Source organism: Vicugna pacos, chromosome 7 (genome assembly GCF_048564905.1).
Source record: "Vicugna pacos chromosome 7, VicPac4, whole genome shotgun sequence".
Taxonomy (NCBI): Eukaryota; Metazoa; Chordata; class Mammalia; order Artiodactyla; family Camelidae; genus Vicugna; species Vicugna pacos.
This window is the reverse complement of record NC_132993.1, coordinates 42,316,435-42,340,448: the sequence shown is the minus strand read 5'-3', so window position 1 is coordinate 42,340,448 and position 24,014 is coordinate 42,316,435. Positions and strand designations below refer to the sequence as shown.

Sequence of the window (24,014 nt, the reverse complement as noted above, 5' to 3'; positions counted from 1 at the left end):
CACTTAGGTAACTGTGTGCTGCCTCAGTTTCCCAACCTCTAAATGGGAAAATAATCGCTTCTCTAATTTACAAGGCTGTTGTGAAGTTCAAGTGAAAGGCACTTGGCAGGAGGGAGTGGTTGGTTAAAAGCTTTGTGTGGGCTAGTAAAAATCCTGTGTCGTTTTGTAAGGTTGTTTTATTTCCAGATGTATGATTGTCAGTGAAGATGTGTGTTTTGACCTCTTCCCCTCCATTTTCGCCTGGGAGATTTTGCATACTGATAAGAGCCGGGAGTTGATTTAGCAGAGTTATTATCAGATATTTCCGGCTCTCGCAGCCTCTAGCTTCTGGGCTGGCCCTCCTATGAACGAGGGCCATACAGCCAGCCTCTTAAATTTAAGTGTCAGCTGCATCATCTTCATCAGGCAAAACATCTCAAACATTTATTTTCTTTGCAGAAGGCAAGTTTTAGTGGGGGAGTCAATTTATTTCTGAACCGATCTCATTTACCTGAATGAGGAGCGCATATTTATTTTCAGGGTAAGTGGTGAGGGTGTATAATTCTCGTGTGACAGATGAACCAAACACTCTGCTGTAAATTACATTTGGCTGGAAGAAGATGCTCTGGTATGAAACCACATTTCTGCCTTGCTTACTTGCTCTTCTTGGGTTGGGGCTGAGTGCTGGAAGATTGGTGACTCCTCGATTTACCTAGAAAATGAAAACTCTTCTTTAGAGAAACCAGAAAGGGGTGAGTAATACCATCGATACTTATTTATATGAAAAAGAGGATTTGGGGATGGAACCTGGGTCCAGCCTTTCTCTTGCCAGGAGACTAAGAGTGTCACAGAACATGTCTGAGCAGCTTGTGGGATTACAGTTTATTTTCAGAGGCCTTTTGATAACACAATTAAGCCTTTCCCTTTGTTTTATTTTAAAGTTGCCCTTACTGGATGCATTAACGTGTCACAAAGTGGGAATTTTTTTTTTGTTGTTTCTGTGAGCCTTCAGTCTCATAAAAATTAAATGTGTGCATTCCTGTAACCCGATATGCCCTCTCCAGTGAAAATCAATGCCTTGTGCCCTTGCTGCTCAAGCTGCAGAGTCTTATTACGTAACCTGTGTCCGTTGTGTGCATTCGTGCATATGGCCTTTCATCACCCGTGTTTTCTGATGTTTCTGAAACATATCTGAGACCTCAGCCCCACTACAAACAATCTGTTGGCTTGTTGTTTAGCCTCCCCGCGTGTTTGCTAGAGAACAGCAGAGGGTGGCTTTTTCTTTTAGTTGTGTTTTTTCTCCCAGTGTTTGCCCTGGGGAGTAGGCACAAAACAGGACTTGTTTATCGCTTGTCTTTGTATGATTTTGGTTGCAGGTACCAAGAACATCTGAAAAGGATGTTCTGGAGGGGTGGCAAAATTCAAAACCATTTGATTCCCCTTCAGACTTGAATTATATTGCCTTTAATATGGCAAGTACAAAGTCTGAAACTCGTGATGGCCAATTATTTGCCCATGCTTTGATGCAGTTTATCATTTTTCTCTACCAAGTGGAGTCTCTGTTTCAGTTTTCTTCTAGGAAATAATCAAATGTTGAATTTTAGGTTCCAAAGTAGAGGAAGAACTCTGAGATTCTCTCAGGTTCTACTTGAACTAATCATTGCCTCTGATAAATGGGACTAGCCTAGCCTTTCTCAGCATTTGACCATGCGGTTTAAGGTGATGTTAAACCAAGACGGTGGAATTTGGGGGAACAGGCTGCCTTTATCCTGCTATACAAAAATTCAAGAATGGAATTGTGTACTTTGCTGTTGACATAATTCAAAGGTTGTATTAGAACAAATGATGAACTATCCCTGATTGTCCTTTCCCCAGTTTTAGGAGGAGAGTAAGCATCAGAAGTTCTTTGGTTTGGTACAGTCCAGTCATTGATTTTGTCTAATGTCACTGATTCAGTAGGACAGCATCCCTCAGAGAACTCAGCTCTTACTCATAAGGACCCACTTACATGATCCGTAGACAGGATTCTTAGGGGCATGGCTAACTGTTCATGATTAATCAATTAATTTGATTAATGCCTACTATATGCCAGGCACTGTGTTTATTACATTTTTTACTTAGTCGGTATTACATTGTTTTATTTAGTTGGTGTTATCTCCTTTCTGATGAGGAAACTGAAGTTCAGAGAAACAGAAGACTTTACCCAAGATCACATAGCTAGTAAGTGGCAGAACCAGCATTCACTCTGTCATGGATACTTCCCTTCCTTGTGCTCCTAACATTGTTCTGTCTACACCTTTTAAAAAACTTGCCAAGAGAGACCACCGTTCCCTCTTCTTTAGGTAGAGCTATCTCTATGGTGAAAATACCACTGGGGTCTTAATCCCATAGACCTTCCTTCCATCACCTTCTACCAGTACAAGATGCTCTTTAGTTCTGTCACCAAATATGTTTTACGAAATCCTAATTTTAAGTGACCATTGATTTCAAGAAGAACAATAAAAGCACTTCTTATTCCACCTAACAACACAAAACTTCAAGAGTAGTTGGTGCTATAATCTAACTAAATGGAATTGCAACTGCTGCTGTTGGTAGTCTTAATACTAATAATTGTGTTTAAAGGTACAATCCTGTCAACTATAAACGGTGTAGTATCACCCTACTTCTTAAATGCTGTCATTCTGTGATTAACATGTTCAGTATTATTTATGTGATTGTTTTTGGAATTATAGTCCTAAATCTGTTCTGGAACAGAAAAGAGAATAGACATTTGTGAGATTAGAATCTGATAACATTCAGACTCAGGGTGAATTTACAAACACTGGCATTCATCCCTGCGTGATATTTCCCAGTTATCCAAAAAGGCTTTTATTCAGGAACCATTTGTGGTTGGGATGCATTGTGATGCATCATTTATGCAGTGCCTTAAGTGTTTACTGGGTAGGGTGTGCAGGAGACAAAGCACAAGAATCCTGCCTACAGCCCTTACTGTCTAGAGACACATTTACTGTTCTGTAATAGAATTGCCTCTGAGAGTGGATATTGCTTAACTCATTCATTTCTTGAGAGCTCAAGTTCAGGGTTTCCTTTAACATTCAGATTGCCCTGAACATGCTGATTTGTGCTGTCACTTCCAGTAGATAGTCACACTAAAGGGTACGTTTTGCACCCTGAAAACGGGCAGGAGGTGGGATGGGAAAGAGGGTATAGACTCTACCAGCAAGTTATTGTTAAGGCGGTGTTGGGAAGGGAGCTGAGGGTGGATGAGAGATCACTGTATTCCAACTTTACACCATGAAGGACCTCTTTGTTTTTTCTTACTTCTATATTTGAAAGATTTTTTTTCTGCTTGATAAGTATGAATTAGTTTTCTTTAAAATTAAAGACATTCGTAATTGTCAATCAGAAACCATGGTAATCATGAGATGACTGTTGGTACCATACTGAATCACAAAGTTTCCAACCAGAAGTAAAGAAAGTTGACATTTTACTTGGCACGTGTGAGCTTTTTAGTGAATCACTAAATGTTTAAATATATGTTATGCTTTTGGAAATACTGAAAATAGAACCAATCTCTGTTATGACTTTCACAGACTGCCTAGGAATCCAGAGACCCCCAAGTGGGGAGCAATTGGATTTAGCAATTGCCATAAATTCCCTTCTACTTCTAACATTCTAACATTCTGTGATTTGTGAACACCATTAAAACTAATAAAATTGACCAGTTGCAAATGTACTCCCAACAGTGAGTTTTGAAATTCAGGTCTGACATTTTGTGGTGTGAGGCAAATTTAGATACTCCCCAAATTTGTAGAGCAGGGTTAGTATGTGGAAATAGCTGTGCTTTGGCTGTACCCCACAGTTTTCCTTGGTAAGCAACCAGTCGTAGCGGTGTCTACTTTGTCACCCTTGATCACAGACAGTTCTATTTGTGATTAAAAAAATTAACAAAAACAAAAACAAATCAGACCCTTCATATGATGCCTTGTCTCTGCATCGGGAGTGGACCTTACACAACCCTTTAGCCCAGGCCCCACATTGCAGGGAAGAATGATCTGGAAAACCAAAGCTGACTGTATCAAACCTCTGTTGAGTCTCAACTGCCCAGGGGCTAAAATCTAACCTCCTTGGCTTAATGTATAAGATCTTTGATAATATGACTCTAGTCTACACCTGATTTTTCTCCACATATAGATTATGAACCTACTACACTGAATTTTCCATCATACTTGGAACTACCAGACCTTTCATTAACCCTTGCCTTTACACGTGCTATTCTGCTAACTGAATATTTTTTCTGCTCAATTTCTGTTGGATAAATTCCTATATCATCTGGCTAAGGAACAGCACTTATTAGATACCAGGCACTCATTTAATCTTTACAATGAAGTGGCTGCCATTATCAGTACCATTATCAGGAAGAACCTGGCCCAGAGAGGTTAGGTAAACTTCCCAGAGTCACATAGCCAATAACGTGGAGCCAGGATTTGAACCTGTACAGCCTATTGCTTCTGGACCTGTACTCTCAACCTCCATGCCACACGGCTCCTCCCTAAGATGCATGTACAAAGTTGAAGGCGTTCTTAAATCCCTCAAATGGGGTAACCTCCTTCCTTCTTAGGATTCCCAGAGTGCTTTCTAAAGCAGCCTTGTAATAGAATTTAGCAAGCTGCATTATTATTTTGGTCTGCCTTTGTGATTTGTGAGTAATTTTGAGTATCATTCAGCTTCATGTGCTCAGGGCCATGCAAAACGCCTGCCACCAGGTAAGCACGTCATAGATTTATTCCTTCAGGGGGAGAATGAATGAGTGAGTGAACAAACACAGAAGCACTAGTCTGTTCTCAGATGGGTCGGGATCATCTTTCCTTCCATGACAGGCTTCTGGGATATCAGTTGAAAAACACTTCCTTCTAGTAGACTTTACCTGTCTCAAGGGTGTAGAACATTCCAACAGGAAAGCTTAGAGCTCTCAGCTGTCATCTTCACGTGACAGTAAATCATTTCCAAATCTTGCAAAGATGCCCACGAATTCTGCTGAGTAGCCATGTAGCCCTCCAGCCCGACAATGTTGATTTATTTAAGTACAGGTTTGGTGCTCTGTGAGGGCTCACCATCTGCTTAAGTTGTGTTTACTTTAAGTACCAGTCAGCGTTTTCCTGACGAGTTATAGAAAAATGGTAGTTCAACTTAATTTTTAAGCGAAGCCTGTTTACGAATAATTTGTTAATTACTAGTTGGTGGATCTCGTTTCCTTAAATTAAGGGCTTCAGTTAATATCACATGCTTGTTGCCAGCTTGCTGGAAGGCGCTGTAGGGGGACCCAGAGTTGCATGGTGTATTGTAGTCCCATTCCTCTATGCCAACCCCTGCCCCGGCTTTTTAATTCATCTTTAGCTAATTTTACAAGCCTGGAGAGTGACCTGATGGTTTACTAGCTTTAGGATTGCACGTTGGAAGCTTAATTTAATAGCCACTTATAAAACTGTTTAGGCAGAAATTGGTTATTAGGCCTTCAATCTGATGGGCTCCCAGAGCCATTTCATCCAGGCTGATAATTCAGAATACAGGAGAGTTGGAGTTAGCACCATTTGGGCTGAAGGTGTTTCATCAACCGCAGACAAGACAGGATCCAAACCTTACTGTGGGGTGGTTTGGAGCCCAGTGATATTTTGGCAAGAAAGAAGATATTTGGCAGCTGGTTGTTGGGGAGGTCCAAGGAGGCTGGCCATGGCTGTTAAAGAAAGCACACTGAGGCTGGGTGAATCTGGATGTGTAATGGTTTTGCAAATGTTTTGGTTTCAGTAAAATCCCAACCGTATTTTATCAATGCATTTTCCCCCTTAATTTTCAGACTTTTGTGTATTTCAAGGGAAATTTAGTCCATATGTTTTTGATTCATTTATACTTAACTCATCAAAATGTTGTTTTCTAAGAGTTATTTGATGTTCAAGAAGACTTCAGAGCTTGATTTAAATACCATTCAATGTTCTTCCCCCTCCTTTTTAAAAATAGAAAGCCATCTACTCTTGGCAAAACCTAAATGTACACACACCAAAAGTTTGCGTTTGGTTGAAAGCTCTAAGCCCGTAAGGCTGTTAAGCTGGGCCAAATGCATTCTCTAGCTCCTGGTAATGTGTGAGCTCCGTTACTCAAAAGCACAGAGGGATCTTTACTTTAGATAATCTCTGGTGGTTGTGCACATGGAAAGAGACTCTGAAAAAAATAAAATGCCTGCCGTTTGCTAGATCTTTGATCTTGGGAAAGCCACTCAACCTCCCTTAACTTCAGTTTTCCCATCTTTAAAGTTGGGCTATCTTTTTGTCTTGCCTACCTCCCAGAATTATTGAGAGGATTAAAAGAGCTCATAGGAAAATACGTTGGAAAACACAAATCACTCCACAGAATCATCTCTCTTTTTTTTGATGTTATGGTTCTTTGAATTGACTAATTGATACTCAACCTTTAGTTAATGTTACGTGCCAGGTACTATCTTAGACATTTGACAAATTTCTATCTTGTTTAATCCTCATAGTATCTGGTAAAGAGTAGATACTCTTAATTTCTACATTTCGGAAGATAAAACTCCTCTATGTTATTTACCCAATGTCTTATGGTTTGTGAAAGAGCTAGAATGTAAATCTACCCTTTACGAGTTTAAATTAAGTTGTATAGTATATGGTTGGAGCCATATTAATCACTGTCATGTTGACTCAATAAATATCAGAGTTTATCTTGAGTCGTAACTGAGTCTCTCCATATGGTTAAGATCACTTACATTTTCTATTGCATTGTCTTATTGAATAGAGTGAATGCATATATAATAATATACTATTTGATTCTGGACATATTAAAAGATCACAGATTACATCAGATAGCAGAGACGCTAATTTTAATTGAATACCTACTTTGGACCAGACACGGCAGAGCTCATTATAGGCGCATCGCCTTTAAACCCAACAAGTCTATGAGGTAGAGAATGTTATTGTCAAGAGCCGTGAGTAACTGGAATTTTACCCTACAGGCAAGCTGAGAAACTGGCCTAACAGTTTCATGGATGCTGGCAGAAGTTATGAAACTCCTGGGTCAGAAATAAAGTTATTACTCAGAGTCAGCAGGCAGCAGCAGCTTCGTCTTTGCATCAGTTTCCCTTGTCCCCCATGTCCCACCAGGGTGATGCTGTCTGGCCCAGGTGGATGCTGAGCGCATGGTGAGTTTGTTATGGCTGAGGAGCTAACTCCAAGCTTAGAAATCCATCTCTTTTAATACTGTGGTTAGAAACCTTGCCCAACCTTTGCTCCAGAAACAGACATTATTATACTGGACAGAAAGCAAACCTGCCCTCTGCTCCAGATGGACACACCAAGGGTGTCTTACTGTTCGCTATGCAAACATATTTGGAAAGATACCAGTCATCAGTGCCTCTGCTTCTAAGGCAGACATAATGGTAAGAGACTTATGGGGAACTGTCTCTCAACAGTTACCATCTCCATTTTACAGACAAGGAATCTGGGCTTAGAGGGGTCAAGATCACACAGCTAAACAGTAGAGGAGGGTGGCCCAACACAGACTCTAAGGCATTAACTTGTCCCCTGACCCACTTACCCCTCACCTCCTCAGTCATTATCCATCTTGCCTCCCTACCTAATGACCAGTGATATAAAACAGTAATTAACTTCAGATGATAATGACTTTTTGGAATACATGCTTCTCCTGCCATCAGGTGCTCCCTCTGCAGCTTGACCCAGCCCTGGATACCCAGATGCAGCAGGTTGGCCTGGGATGCAGGAGTCATATTGGCAGCCCTCTAAGAGAGGTCAGAGATCATACTGAGCAGCATGTGGAAGACTGTGGTGCCAGGTGATTGGAAAGTTAGGTTAAATGTGAATAATTTTGTTATGGAAAATCTAGTTTGAGGATTTGAGAATAATTTGGTCTCTGTACAAAATTCAGAAGGTTCTTTTTCCCTTTTACTCTCTCCACCAGTTAATCAGCATTATTTTGTGTTTGTGTAATGATGCCATGAAATGAATGAAAGGCTTTGGTAGTGGCCTTGCTAGCCTGTGGGATTCCTCTTGCCATGTGCCTGAATTAATCTGTCAGGAAATAATAAGTGATTATGAAGTTGGAACCTAGGGAGAAGAAAAAAGTCTTGGCAACCACATGACAGAAGCATCCTTCCCATGGAGGGCTCTTCTACCTGAAAGGCGGGCCTCCTGGGCCGTAACTTCTCTCCTCTCTTACCACAGGCTCCCCATAGAGAGCTATTTTGCCAGTTTTCCCAGGAAAATAATAGAGGTGGACATGGAATAGTGAAGAGGGCTGGTATCTAGCTTCAAACTGTGGTGAAGAAACAAAGTGAAACTTAACTGATCGACCATTTCCCCTTTCAAACAAGAGACTTCAGGGGAAACATGCTTCCGCTGGCATCTCTCCTTCAGAGGGGAGACTGTCTTAAAAAAATGAAAAAAAGAAGTCTGTTTTGATGCTCGTTTCGCCCCCATGTGCATGGGTTAGCATAACACAGTGAGAAATTCTCTCCCGCTGTCCTAGTCCTCAGCACCTGAAGCTATTGGCCCATTTCCTGAGCTTATTTCAACTCCCTTTTGATGCCAGGGAAAATCTAATTAGTGAAGAATTTGAAGTAAAGAATTTGAGAGAGAACTCTGCCACCCCAAAACCTCAGCGGCATTGGGCCATGACTCTTCCCTGTGAAGCCACCACTGTCAAGGGTGTCTTCCTAATCCCAAATGGTAAGAAAGAAAGTTTATACATAGACTTTCTGTGATGGAGCCAGGCCTCCCTCAGAGCAGATGATTCTAGAGCCACTTACCTTGCCAAAGGATGCTCTCTTTAGACAGCCTCTGTCCACCTGGTTCTAGACTAGGCTTGCAGAAAGAGGAAATTACTTTGTGCACTTCAACAGCAAAGTCAGGAAGGGGAAGAAAATAAGAATCTTTGGAACTGGGTTTTATTTAAGAATGAAAATGGACCTCAGGGGCTGATATTCTCTGAATATACCTGCCAGGGTGAGGAGGGAGTGTTTGTTGCTTTGCCCCGAATATCTGAGGCCTGTTCATGATAGTGGCAAAGCAGCCTCTACAAACAAAACCCAACAAAAACATATGACATGTTAATTTCCTCATTACTTGTTTCTGCTCGTTTTTCCTGAGGAAGCTCTTAGAGCAACCAGGGTGCCTTTTCTTGCAGGGACCACGCAAGACGTCCCTGAACGCATGTGGCTCCAAAGGAACCTTCAGTGCAGACCGTCTTCCCCTCCCGCTCTGCTCCTTTTCGTGGTTCCACTCACAGTTTCCTTGTTGTTGTTTTCGGTTGATCTGTTTGTTTTGGGCCCCCCACCCCCACATCCCCAGCTCCAAGAAGCTGTACACACACTGGAGCATTTGGGGCTGACTTGGCAAGAGAATGTGACTGCTGGCAGCTTCCAAAATGTGACACCAGTGAAAATATGAACCAAATGTTCCTTGTATGCTGGAGTGTGAAGTCTTTATCACGCCTCTCTCTGAGAGCAGAGAGCATGAGAGAACTAGACAGTTTTGGGTCTTGGTCCAGGCTCTGTCTCTTAAAAGCTGGGTGACATCTCTGAACCCAATTCTTCATAGTAAAATAGCAGTTGTCTTACATGCTTCTTAAGTGCACCCCTGGGGTTCAACAAAGTCCTTTATTGAATGCCTACTATGTGCCAGATAATGTGTGCTCAAGTAGCTCCTCTACTGAAGCATGAGCACCTCAAAGGCTAAGCCATTTCTTATCCCCACTGGGCTGGACAAGTAGAGTCTGACAGACTGGGCTTGGATCTTGACTCTGTCCCTTGCTAGCTCTGTGACCTTGGGCAAGTTACTCACCTCTCACCTGGAAAGTGGTCATCATAACAGCACTTACCTCATAGAGTTCTTGTGAGAACTAAATAGATTGTTACAGCAAGGGGATGGTATAGCTCAGGCAGGGTAGAGTGCATGCTCAGCATGCAGGGGTCCTGGGTTCAATCCGCAGTTCCTCCATCAAAAAAATAAATAAATAAATAAACCAAATTTCCTACCCCCCAAAATAAAAACATAAAAATACTGAGTAAATAGGCTTTTACATTACATGAAGCCTAGGGCATGGAAGGCACTCCCTGAATGTCAGCAATGATTGTTACTGGACTTACAAGCCTAGTGCCTGTCGTGTATTTTTGAAATATGGTAAATGTGAGTTCCATTTTCCAGAATCTTCTTCAACCAGTCTTCCCTTTCACATCTGGCAGGTTATGGTGGTGTGTTTCATTGGGGCTGATCCCAAGAAAGGAAGATAAGGTTCTCCCAAAGGGAATTTAACTCTTAAGGTTCCCTTCATACGTGCTTGTTCTTTTAATTGCTACGAACCTACAAAGGGACCAAATGTGGACCAGCTCAGTGTCTTAGGGTGTTTGTCTCCTTAATGTAACCATTTGCTTCTAGTGAGCCCAGCCTCAAGAATCCTTAGCCATGTGTGTGGTGGAGGGAGAGCAGTGCCAGAGAATGTTCCCCCAGCCTGTCTCTGGAACATGGACCCCACACATGTACCTGTTCAAGGAGGAGAGTGGGTGGTTGTGTGTGTGTGTGTGTGTGTGTGTTGGGGTTGGGTGGGTGGGCAGTGGGCTCACAGCTAGGAAAGCTGGATAAAGAAGTTGATGACTCAAGGGTCTTTTATTTTCCCTGGTATTTCCAAAAGGTGGCTTCTGATTACACAGCTGTCCCACATTCCTCGCCAACCTCAGGTACACCTCAGGCCTTCTCTTCTTCCCATTGGCTTCTTCCTTTGACTTGGAGCAAGTATTTATAAAGATTGGAATTTATTAATAAAGAGACAAGAAGCAGGAAGAAACCACTTCAGTGAGTGAACTTTTTTGAGGGGGGCATTTCTGTGTGGTTTCATTTTTATTGCATCTAATCTTTTTTTTTTTCTTTTTTGGATCTTAATTAACTGTTGGACCCCTCAGAGTTCGTTTGACTCTGACCAGACCCCTGACCCCAAGACCCTTCATTTTGCAGACACACTTCCTTCCTGGACTCAGGAACCCTCAGTGTTAGTGATACGGAGCTGGTGAGTTTAGCTGTGGGATTTTGCCGCCATCTCCATGTGTCCCCTGGAGGACTTTTCAGATATTGAAGCTGGCCTTTAACCTCCTAAATTCGTTAGATGGCTTGACTGGTTGCCATTTGTGACTTCCAGAACATGCCAGCCCTGAGTTTTTGTCCCTGGGGGGTTGACAGATCCATCTCAGGGGGGAATTGGTAAACCAGTAGGGTTTATCACTGCATTTACACTCAAATCCTGAACATATAAACCAAACAGAAACCCAACAAACATGTGAAGTGATACTTTCAAGTTTACTTGGTTCTATTTGCAGGATTTGAATGCAGGTCCAGTTACATGGGCCCTGTGAGCGGGCAGCATTCCAGATGATTCAGTCTAACCTTTTCACTTTACAAATGTAGAAACTGAAGCCTGGAGGCCTTAGATAACTTACTTCTGGTCACAGTGCTGAGAGCAGAGCCACAGCTGGGGCTCAGGCCCTGTGATTCCTTCTTTGGGTGCTTTCTCTTCTCCACTCACACATCTTGACTGAGGTAGAATCTCTGGCTTCTCAACCAATTCTTAACCATTCGCCAAAGCCTCTTACCTTTTTTTTTTTTTTTAATGGCATTTTCCTGCCCTTCCTGTTGGCAAAGTTTCTGCTCCTTCTCCTCTTCCTTGTCCTGTGGGCCCATGGAAACAAAGTCAGTCACGTGCAAAAGAACTTCAGTTAAAAAAAAACCCATCATTTCCCCTGGCCACCCACCAGAGATAATTTTTTCTAACTGGTTCTGTTTTTGTCTATTCTGGAAGTGCCTGCCAAACTCTAAATAATAAACTCATATCTGTGTTTCTTTCTTTATCATATTTTTACAGCGTCTATTGTTTGAAAATGGGGATTGAGCTCGGTTGTCCTGCTTCTGCTCTACCCCTTGTCTTCTCTGTGCTCTGTTATCACTTTTACTCCTTCTCTGGTCAGCTGTGCCTTTAAAGGATAGTTCACACCTTCACTTTGTGTTCTGTCAATTTGCAATCAGTTTCCTAAGGTAGAGCTCTGAGTCTCCTGAGTACCCACCCCTTACCCTGCTCCCTTCCACATTCCACCTTTTGTCAGCTCTGTCATGACTTTCACCTTGTTCAGGTGATTTACCTTTCCATTCTGTCTTACAGCCACAGCCATGCCTTCAGTGCTTTGGTCAACTCTGAAAGTTGAAAACCAATGGATAGCATTTAAACATTGAGATGATGCAATTTTTGTTTGTTGCTTGGCCAAAAAATGTCTTAGGATTTTCTCTAGGGGACTTTATGTCATAACTCGAGGGCCTATCAAAGAGGAATATTCCTAATATCAAGGTCATGATTGGCTTTTTTATGTTTCATTGGTTGCTTAAAATCATTTGACCAAGGTTGATAATTCTGTCAGTTTCTCCTAAGAAGTTCCCTATAAGCCTTTCCATGAACTTTTCCCCTACTTTTTTCTCCTGGCTTCCTCCCATATTTCACTCTACAGTGAAATAGAGTCAAATACTGCTGAATTTTCTTAGATTTAGAAACTGTCAGAATATGAGGATGTAGTCTGTGAGGTGTGCTCAGTCAATAATGAGATTGAATCTTTGGTCTTCTTCTGGACAACTGGAATGAAATCATAGTGCACTATAATAGTAAGAGAAGCTGTTATTTTGGAGAATCAATTGATATTGCTGATGAGTTTAATCTTCTTTGTCTATTTATTTAATTTTTTTTCCCAAAGGAGGATGTCAGTATAATAGATGCTGTTTGTTTGATGGATCCTGTTGTGATTGATAATAATGATTCTGATGCTTTCTGTTGGACCAAGATAATAAAAAGCCCAAGGGTATTTATAATATGCCTAACTGGGTTTTAAATCAATTAGTGGGTATCTGAGGGCTTTATATTAATGTGTCACTAGAAACAGCTACTTAAGGAAAAGCCTGGAAAATCTCAAAAATTATCTCAGTTCAAAAGTGTGATACCTGCTGTTCTAAACTATCATTCTGAAGCTTGATTTGTATATTATGTGAAATATTGAGATAGATAATTTACCAAGCTTGCAATTTCTCATGCTGAAGAAAATATGCAATTAGGAAACACCCAACATAGATTTAGAAAAAAGTATTTGCAGCAACTCAAATGGTTGATCTTAAACCATAATTTCCCCCAGATAATAGATTACCACAGGAGCTGAATATGCTTGGCCAGATGCTTCACCTCGTCCTGGCTTTGTATCCCCTTCTCTCTCTGTGGCTCTTGGATGGGGGTAGCAGGAGATGAAAACTGGCTCTCTAGACTTGTCTCAAGTCTTGGCAAAATCTTGAAAATGGGTTATAAAATATATTCTCTGCAATTCCTAAGTCCTTTTGAAACAGTAATTTTCTTTTTGATATGATGGGATGTTTGGCGTTATTGATGATGAAGTATGTTCATGTCCCTAAGGATTCTAAACCTGGAAACAGGGAAGCCATCACTATGTGGTGAGCATCCACCATTTATAGGACTATAAGGAATCCCAGATCTGGAAGGCAGAACCAAACTCTTTCTTTGTGTCTCCAGTCAAGGTGATTTGGGCCATAAAAAGGGTCTTCTTCTGACGTGTCTCACAAGTACTCCAGCACTAGCTGTAGTCTGGAAAACCAAAGGAGTGGTTGTGGGGTGCATAAGTGGACCAGAAGTAAGACTACAATTGGGAGGGCCCCTGGTAGGGATTCCCTCTCCCAAGCGAAATATCATGATTGGAAAGTAGCTAGTCTGTATTGTGGCTGGCATCTAACATTCCTCAGTTGACAACAGCTGTGTTGGGCTTTCTGTAGGCCTTTCTGTGGTTTGGGCATAACAAGTAGGGCTCAGGCTGTTCTGGTCTTTCACAACTGATCTAGATTCCATCCTGGGATGCTACTCTGTCCTTTTGCCAAATGTTTGTGTGTGTGTGTGTGTGTATTTCCCACCCCTGGAAAATTAGCCTTAGGTGAAGCTGGTTATGGGGTCATACCTTAAAAAGAGAGGGATCTGAATCTACCTAGAGGTTGTATGATGTGTGTGTGTGTGTGCTGTGGATATACAGTGAGGTGGGGCAAGAATGATCAAGGTTGTTTGTGCACAGAAGTATGGCACTCCTACCAGAGCATCCCTATTTGAGTACCACTCTCTAGAGAGTATTGTTAACCTGGTCTTTCTCTCCTGGGTCCTGGGAACTTGAATGTAAACACTGGTTGGGTTTATATACAGCACAGTTGGCTTAAAGCTGAAGGTTTTTGTGAAGATCCCTGAACTCATATTCTTGACTAACTTCCATAGGGTTTCCCAAACAGATCATGTATTTTAAAGTGTACACGTGTATAACATACAAACATTTACAGCAATTGCAAGTTGTGTGTAGGTGTCAGTGTTGCATGTTCTGGCATGAGCTGCCAGCTCCTCTTGACAAGGAAATAGTTTCCCGCCCCCTGCCCCCTGCTTTTCCTGCATCATCTGTCCGTCTATCTGTGAGCCACTCCAGCCCATCTTGGACTGGTGGTTTCTTTCTGTCATGAATGTTAGCTTAACTGCATAATCTCAGCTGTTTGCCTGCAGTTATTAAAAGTGATGTTTCCCATTTCCATGTCTTTGTTATCTCTAGCCCCATCAGATAAAATGATTCCTCTTTATGAAAGATATTTTATAATCAACTGTTGTAATCTTGCAGTGAATCTTATAGATAAAAAACCTACCCTAGACACATGATTACCAAACATGCCCTAAATGTAGTATAATAAAGAAATAAAAGAAATGTAATTTCAATAAAATAACATGTATTTAGATCAGTCAAGGTCCTGATAGGAAAGAGTGCAATAGAAAAGAACTTTCTTTTTTTTAACTGAAAAGACTTGAATGAACATGGGGTTTAGGATTAAGGGAACCAACAAAAGATACTAAAGGACCCAAAGACTAGGGGAGGCTGGAAGCTCTTACCACCCTTAGGCTGTGAAAGCTGGAGCTGGAGGATGGGAGGCAGCCTACCCACAACCTTAGGATTAGGAAGGAGGGAGGCAGAGTGTGAATACCCCAGCCGCTCTTCCTCTCTCACTTTGGAATCTCCTGCCACTGCCTCTCATTGGCTGAATGCTAGAAGCCAGAGGGTAAGGGAGCCTGGGCAATGCAGTCACCAGAGCTCAGCCTTTTGAAGCAGAAAGAACAGAGAAAGGCAGAGAATGGATCAAGGTGGGGTGGGCAAATGGAGAAACCAATACGGTGTTTCAGTATGCACACGCTAGGTGCTGCTACACTAGAGGACTTAATGAAGTGTCAAGTCCTCGCACCTTGGTCTTAAGATTTCCCCAGGAATATGGGAACGTGACAAATGTATTGCCTTACGTTGGCAACTCTGATGTTGTCATATGTGAACGACTTTGGGTTAAGTTCCAAATTAAGCCAAATACAACATTCTCTTTCCAGGTTGCCTTTCTAAAAAACTCGAGCAAATATTAAAATCATGCAAAAATACCTTTTGTTTATACATATAAAATGGAGTTCGTTTCTCATATAATTTTAAGTTTATTTTTCTTCCGCTTGAATGGCATTTGAGTTGGTTGTGGGGTTCAAGTATCTGTTCAGCAGCAGTGTCTTGTATACTGCAGAACATTTGGCATCCTTGATCCCTACCACTAAGTAAATACCCATAGCACCCCTCCAATCATGGTCAAAAAACAAAGTGAAGCACCCAACAATTTTCAAAACGCCCTCAGGGTAGGGTCTGTCCTGCCTGCTACCAACTGCTGCTCTAGCTTGTCCTGGTGCCATTCACTATGTCGGCACCGATGGAGTTGCTGAAAGTGCAAGTTTTCCCCATGCACTTGGGGAAAGACAGGAGAAAATCTCTGTAAATTAAAATGCTGCCTTCTTCACCTGGCTGGGTTGAGAGGGGTTTTGTAAACCTTTTTCCTGGGAGAGGATACAGTCCAGGCTAGTTATCACCTGAAAGAGACTCTCCTCCGATTCTTACTCCTGGGCACTTCCTCATCGCTTCTCTCTTAATGTGTTCTGCCCAGCACACCCTTCCCTGCCAAAGCTGTGTATCTGTAGCTAAAGTGGTCCAGCTGTGGCCTTCTGGGACATCAGATCAGCCTGAAGGTGGGCTCCTGAGGCACCTGTGATGACAGGTGCCAGCATCCGAGTCCCGCCGCTCTGCCATCTATCAGCATTTCTCAGTCTTCTCCCAGGCTTTCTCTCCTCCAGTTTCCCTCCTCATGTGTGTTGGCCATGCTGCCTCCCACTGCCACTGCACAGCATCTGCGGATACCACACCTCCACATGTACTTAATAAGCTGGGCCAGTTTATGTCCTGAGAGTTCTGTTCAGTCTACCTGTACCTCCACTCTCCCCGTCTTACGGCGACACTTACTTGTCAGTGTCTGTGTCTCAGGGCCCCAGATCCCACTGGTGTGAATATTATTCCTCGGGCATGCTATTAAGCATATAGAATTCCCCTCTAAAGGACTGAGATGCCAGTATGTCAATGCTGTTTTATAGTTTGGAAGAACTGGTATGCCCTCTCAGCAGTCTCCTCATCACGTGGAGGACTGGCCTGTTGGAATGGCGTGTGTTTGACGTAGGGCTGGTCAGCCACGGAGGAGGGTTGTGTGTACTGGTACCCACTTCCACATCCCTTTCTGTCATGGATGCTGAAGGGATGACCTTATAGCAACTTCAGCGCACCCACCTCACTTATCCGCAAATGAGGCTTCCCTGTAATTGTGCAGTGGCATCTGACTGCCCCGTAGACATTAAGACAGTACTTCTCCCACCTTCAGTTCTTTTAGTCAGCTGATGAAGAGAGGCTTTAAACATAGCATTTGGCAGAAGTGGGGTGGGAGGTAGAGCCACACGTGAAGCCTGTTCAAGTTGTCCATTACATGCGTTGAGGCATTCAATTGTTCACTTATTAGTAGGCACATGTCAATCCCCAGACATATTTTGCAGTGTGCACTATGTGGAACGCTCTGGGCTAAACTCCACAGAGCTACAGAGATGGACAAGACTGACAGAGAGCGCTAACTGTCTGCGGAGGAATCAGGCAAGCAAATAGCAGTGCAGTATGATTTGGGAGTAGCAAAGGGGGCAAAAGGGGTAGACATTTTTGTGGGGTGGCATTTGAATCAAGTCTCGAAGGTAGTACAAGATTTTAATAAACAAAGAAGGGAGAGAGGGTGCCGCTGACTTAGCAGGAGAAAAATGCTGTTTGTAAATTAAATGCCAAAATTGTGTGGTTGGCCCGGGTAGCGGCAAGAGATTCAGGATGGCAGGTATGTAGGATTTATGCAGCTCTGAGCCTGGCAGGGAATAAAAGTTGGGGATGGACACCAGAACTCCTTGACCCACCTGCTAAGGAGTGTAGATTGCACTTTGGGGCTTTGATGCTTTAGATGGGCATTGAGGAGAGGGCACACACAGTAAAACCCAGATTCTAGGAAGACCGCCCTGGGGTAGTGAGGAGGAGGGATTAGAGAGGGAAGAAAGCAGGGAGGAGATGGTTAATAGGCTACTTAATAGCTCTGGCCAAAAGGGAATGGGCCAAAGGTCTGCATGTGTTCGTATCAAACTAACCTTATGGAAGTTAGTTAGATACAGGTGGAGAGTTGCATGCATTTTACTTCTTGGTAATGTTGGAAGAATGACTGATATCTTTGTTTCTTCTCTTACTATGTAAGAAGTGTTACTGCTCTGGTCAACTTTTAACCTCTCCATCTCACCGCAGCCAGACCACAGAGGGGATGCTCACATTTTTTCCTGTGCTCTCACTGGTGTTGGGAAGAGAATGTGATATAATATGTTAGTGTGAAGTCATAAATGGAATTCAGATTATTCTTAGGCAGGCTACTGACTTCATGTTCCCAGGCAATAGCTAGAGTTTACATCCTCATCTTGAGGGGGAAAAAATGTTCCCTCTGAAGCATGTGCTAAAGAGAAAGGCTGAGAGGATTGATTTTTTTTCCCCAAAGAATCCATAAATATTTACATAAGTGCAAGTTACAAATCTGTGGCTTGGAGATTATTGAATTTCACTGCTTTTACACTCACAGCATATAAATTTCCAGCAGGCATTTGCTGGTTGTGAATGCTCAGTCTTTGGAGAACTGTCTCTTAGTTTGTTTCCTTTGCACTTGGAAAACAAATCTCTCATGTGCTGTTTTTAATGCTCCCACTTATGGGTATGGATTGGTCACTGGCAGCCATGGTCCTTGGCTGAGGGGGCTTCATTGTGATGGACTGCCTGCTTATGGGGACATTATACCCCTAGCCAAGATGCAGCTTTTAAAGACCCTTTGGGTAACACAATAATTGTCTCCAGAAGAGAGCCCTAGGTGGTGGTGTACTTCCAAAGTCTTTGTGGAGTCTTAGGTAAATGGAAAAAACCTCTAACGATTCTGTCCCTTTAGGAGAGACACAGGTTAGCAGGTCTTTCTTAAGTATGGGCGTTGAATCTGCCATTTTGTACATGGACAGATCTCCACAATTTTATCCTTGGCCTCTCTTTACAGAACTGGGCCTGGAGCACGCTCTCTTCATTTGGCTGGTCAGAACAATCACTGCCCAGTAAAGCTTTTCACTAAGATTCCGAATTTTACGATTGCTAGATTTTTGGACTGTCCCCCTAATCTCAGGGATCTAAGTGTGTGTATGCTGAATAGCACATGTCTTTAATATTCGAGGGACAAGGTCCTTCCCTGTGCCCTGCCTGCGGCAGGCAGTTAATACACATTTGTGGAATCCGGGAGTAGTTGACCTGAAAGTATGTCCTATCTGTCTTCTTTCAAAATAATTATAACATTTGTTTTAAAATTTGAGAAGGTGCTACACAAAAAATAAACAAAAAGAGTTTAAAATTCCAGACAGTGGACCATGCCAGGGAGTTGGCTTTTATGTTGATGTGCTTGGGCATATTAGATACATGCAGAGAAGCTTAAGTCTGTAGAAGACTGGCTTTCAGATTAGCTTTCAAAGGAGGGAGCCATTTTTGTCTTGGTCTGGGGATTCAGCTGGGTACAGCTTGGTCACTTAACGACAGTGGGATTGGTGGTGGGTGGGCTTAGCACTTGGTGTACCCCCTGACTCAGAGCAGAATCTCTGGCCAGCCTGACTGAGCGAAGGTTTGGCCCAGGGTCCGTGGCAGTAACTGATATGGTCCTGATGAGAGATTTGTGATGGGAACTCGACGTGAAGGGGTGAAGTTTCTCAATAAGGAGACAGACTGAGACCACAGAATGAATGGTGTTCTCCATCAGATTCTTACCACCAGACAGGAGTCCAGGCGTGGAAAGGGGACTTGGAAGAGCACGGCAGGAGCCTGGCCTCTAACCATATGACTGCAACAGGGAACCAAGATGGACCCCTTGAAAAGACACCTAGAGTGGGGAGTTCTGCCTCTGGGTGTTACTGAAGGCAAGTTCGTGTGCCTGACTCACCGTGAGGCCAGACAAACCTTAACATTGGAGTTTGGAGCAGAGAAAGGTTTATTGAAGGGCCAAGCAAGGTAGATGGGGTGGCTCATGCCTAAGAAAACCCGAATTCCATGAAGGGTTTCAGCAAAGCATATTTAAAGGCCAGGTGAGGGAGGCGAGGGTCATAGGGTACGTGATCAGCTAATGCACAATTCTCTGATTGGTTGATGTTGAGGTAACAGGGTGATGAATGCTATCAGCCCCTAGGTGCCAGAAGGTTTGGGGGCTACGTGTTCTCAATCAGGTAGTTAATTTCTTCCCTTTGGTGATGGTTTTTATTTTACTTTTTATTTATTTATTTTTAGCTTAAAAAAATCTTTATTGTGGCATGGTTCCTGTGCAGTAAACTACACGTATTTCAGATGTACAATTTGATGAATTTTGATAGATGTATACAAACCACCATTTCATAGATGTATGAAACCACCATTACAATCAAGATAGCTTACATTTCCATCACTCCCCAAGAGGTGCCAATTTCGAACTCCTATCCCTTCCCAACTCCTTAACCCCCGGGAACCACAAGTTTGTTCTCTATATCTGTGAGTCTTTTTTTTAGACTCCACATATAATCAATGGTGGTGGTGGTTTTTAGCATCTGAAAAACTCTGAAATTATATATGAGACACTATTATCTGGGTACTTAAGAGAGGAGCTGCAGGAAAGGATATGGGAGAGGGATCTTACCCTAGAAGCCCCACAGGGTCCTGCTCAGTTATAGGTGGGCATGTAGAAGCCCAGGTATTTTAAGTGGGGTAAAGATTAGGACACATTAGCAGTGAGGCAAATAATCCATGTCTTAGATTCAGGTAATAACTCCTTAAGAACTTCTACATGAGGTCAGGCTTAGTTGTGGGTCTTGGGGGAAGGCTGGAGACCGTGTCTTATTTATTTTATATCTTCTAGTGTCTAGCAAGATGCCTGACAGTGTAGTACTCACTGAGTAATGGACTGCAGTGTGAGTGGCATGGACGCTGTTTTAAGAATGGAAAAAAAGCAACACAAGCTTATGCAAAGTTGCGTTTAAGTTTACAGCAACACTTAAAAACATCCTTTTCCTAATATTGAGGTTATAAAATAATTCCCAAAATAGGCAGGCAGGAAAGGTCTGTGTCAAGGTGGGGGGGGGGGGCTGGACTTACTCCAGAAGCTGTGTATTTTAGTGAAAAAGGAAAAAAAACAAAACTTGGTAGTTTCGGACAGGTCTGGGTTTGAATCTCAACTTTGCTGAACACTAATTATGTGATCACGGCCAGTAACTTCACCTCTGTGAGCCCAACTTCGTCACCAGTAAAATATGGATACTGCGGCATTCCTGAAAGGGATGCTTTGAGAATAAGATATTTTAACATAAGCTAAATACTTAGGTGGTGCCCGAGACCTAGGGGGTCGCAGGAATGGGAATGGTGGTTCCCATAGAGAGTCCTAAAGGAACCATGAAGGAGAGAGGCAAGAGCTTTTAATGCCTTGCTGTGGGATTTGATGACCCCAAAGGGCCTCATCCTTACGCTCCCTGAGTGATGCGATTCTTGCTGATGTAATGGGCTGGGTCAATGTCGTGCAGATCTGATGACAGGACACCCACACCCTGTCACCCTCCCTGCCAAGACACTGTACTCATTGGAGCCTCCACTCCCTCACTGACCCCTTCCCCCACAAATTGGGCTTCATTCACATCCTTCTGGGAAAATCATCACGGTGCTTTGCAATGGTCACTTTCTTAGGGAAGGATCACCTCTCAACCAGCTCTGCAAACCACACCCCTCTCATCCTTCGTCCAGCCATCCAGTTTTCCTGTTTTAACAGGCAGAATTTGAGTTTGCGTCTTGACCATCCTTTCTTCTGGTTTGGAGGAATGGGAGAACACTGAAAATAAGAATCAGGAAAAAAAAGCCTTTTCCCCCTATTGCCAGGACCCTCAGAAAAGTGAGACTATTTGTTAGAAATGGAGCCATGTAGCTCTGGTGTTTTTTAAACATTTAATTTAATTTAATTTTTAAAATTGAAGTGTAGTCGATTTACAGTTTTGTGCTAGTTTCTGGTGTTCCGCATGATGATTCAGTTATATACGTATATATTCCTTTTCATATTCTTTTTTGTTATAGGTTATCTGATGTTTTTCATAAGGTCGCCCATAAAGGCAGGGCCCATGGAGTGGTCTTAGGTTCTGGAATCTTATTGTCATGGGTTGCATTAAATCCCCTCTTCTCCACTCCTGCCTCCACCTCATCCCCTGGTTTTCCTTCCCGGTGAAGCAGAGGGCAGGCAGGATACACATTTATGGATGAGCTGACCCACTTGTTCTACTGAAAACATGACCAGGCTCTGTTCAGGTGGACAGGCGGGCCGACAGGGTAGAGAGTGTGCAGTCCAACTTGGGTTTGTGCCCGTCTTGCCTTTGACTGGCAGTGACCTTGCTCATGTCAGGTACAGTTGTCATTGTCTAATAGTTACTGAGTGTTTGGTATGTTCCTGGCACTGAACAGATGCTCCATGTATGTTATCTTGTTTAATCCTCATTACAGTCTTATATTGTTGTTATCCCCATTTTATACATGAAGAAAATGAGGCTCAGAGAAGTAAATGAGTGGCATGAATAGGACTTTGAAACTAATGGTTTTCTTCCAGCTGACATTCCTGTCCCTGCTGTTGTGTCTTACTAAACCTTGTCTTGTTCTTGTCTTACTAAACCTTGCTACCTGCCCGTTACAATCATCCCATAGCATTCATGTGACATATGAAGACGTTTGAGGTCTCTATAAAATAATTTGTCCCACCTACTTCACAGAATCGCTTTGAGGAAAACGAATTTTGAAAAGGACTAAGTCTTTTTCTTCAAATGTAAGAAAGGGCACTGATATCATGAAGTTTATGTAAAGGGAATGAAAGCTGGCAGGAATAACAGAAATAAAAAAGGATAAAAGAGAGACGGTAAAAAGGAAAACCTTTGTGTATTAAATATATTCATGCTTACCATATCTAATTGCTTCTCATATTTTACTTTATTTAAACTTTATAAGAACTCAATGAGATACATGCTAGTGCAATTATTACCCCTACTTTACAGATGAAGAGACCGAGAAGTTAAGCATATCGCACAAGATCACGTACCTGGTAAGCAGCAGACCTGGAGTAGGAGCCCAGCAGTCTGACTCAGGAGCCTGTAGTCTTAACTCTGAGGATTTGATGTTCTGCCTTCCTAGGGCTTTCACAGGGGCAAGGGCAAGGGGCTAGGCAATCCGTGAGGGGGTCTCCTAACTAATTTTTTAGGTGTGGTGTCTATCATGGAGGTGGTGACAGCTAAGGTGATTTCTAAAGGACTCTTGGGAATTGGCAGTAAGTAAAACAGGAGGGTTAAGTAAGAACAACTTCAGGCAGGACCTTATTAAGGAGTCCGTAATTTACCCTGGAGGGCAATGAAGGGTTGAATGCAGGGGAGTGCCATGCTCGGCTTTGAGTTTTAGAAATATCACCCTGGCAGCCACGTGGCCAGGTGGCAGGGCTGCGGGTGGGATGGTGTGATGAGCAAGAATGAAAGCCATAGGGTCCAACAGACTCCCTTGCCAGTACCAGGGGACAGATGACTTTAGCCTGTCTGAGTCTTGATTTCCTCATTTTAAAAACAAAAAATAATGACAACATGTACCTAGAAAGGGTTACCATGAGGATGGAATGAGAGCTCTTTTGCACAGTAAGTGCTTCATGAAGGTCAGCTGTTCATACTGTGAGCTGCTCCAAGAGAACTAAGGATGAAGATGTTTTGATAGAAATGGAGAATAGTGGACAGATTTAAGAGAAGAAGAATTGAAAGGATTTGACCATTAATCAAATGTGGGGGTTAAGAGAGGAGAGAAAGAGAGAGCTGTGAGAAGGAGAGAAGTACTAGAACAAGGGGAAGACAGCACAGAAAGGGAGGGAGAAGAGGAAGTTGCAAAGAGATGTAGATCCTGTAAAAATGCCTAGTGTTGGCAAAGGTGTAATCACAGAAGAAGCCAGACAGAGGAAAGACACCAACGAGAAAGAACACTTGTGGTTTGATGAGGGAAAAATCCACGTATTCATTCAACCACTGTTTATGGAGCACCTATTATATTAGATACCAATCAACAAGACAAGATGTTCTGGTTACTGCATTTTTTGGATGGGTCTTTATTTTACTGTCTGTGCTTGTTAAATGTTTATACTCCGAGTTTAGAGAAGAGAATGAGTGATATTTATTTCCTGCATAAATGCCTGTTGGTAGTCACAATTTTCCATTAACTCATCATGATTAGCATCTAGAAATTAGTGTTATTTGAGTAGTGAAGTATGTTTGTTTCATGTGGACAGAAGACTGACCCATGAGGCCATACTAGGATTTTCTATGACAGCTCCATTTTTGTGTTGTTGTAACACTGTCCCAACAGGTGATTTGTAAGATGGCTCATTGTGATTGAATGTGTAGACCTTTTCATTTAAATAAATTAAAAAGCAGAAACCTCTCGC

At 42.6% G+C, this 24,014-nt stretch overlaps 1 protein-coding gene across 5 annotated transcripts in view; it reads left to right on the top strand.

Moving 5' to 3' along the window:
* Positions 1 to 24,014, top strand: part of CREB5 (cAMP responsive element binding protein 5) — a 379,577-nt gene that overhangs the window by 21,477 nt on the left and 334,086 nt on the right. Inside the window, exon 1 of one of the 5 annotated variants that reach the window (XM_072964768.1) lies at positions 644 to 731. The exons of the other annotated variants lie outside the window; for them this stretch is intronic. The gene's annotated coding sequence lies outside the window, so the exon portion shown is untranslated. Of the gene's footprint in view, positions 1 to 643; positions 732 to 24,014 lie in introns of those variants that run through there. 5 annotated transcript variants of the gene reach the window in all.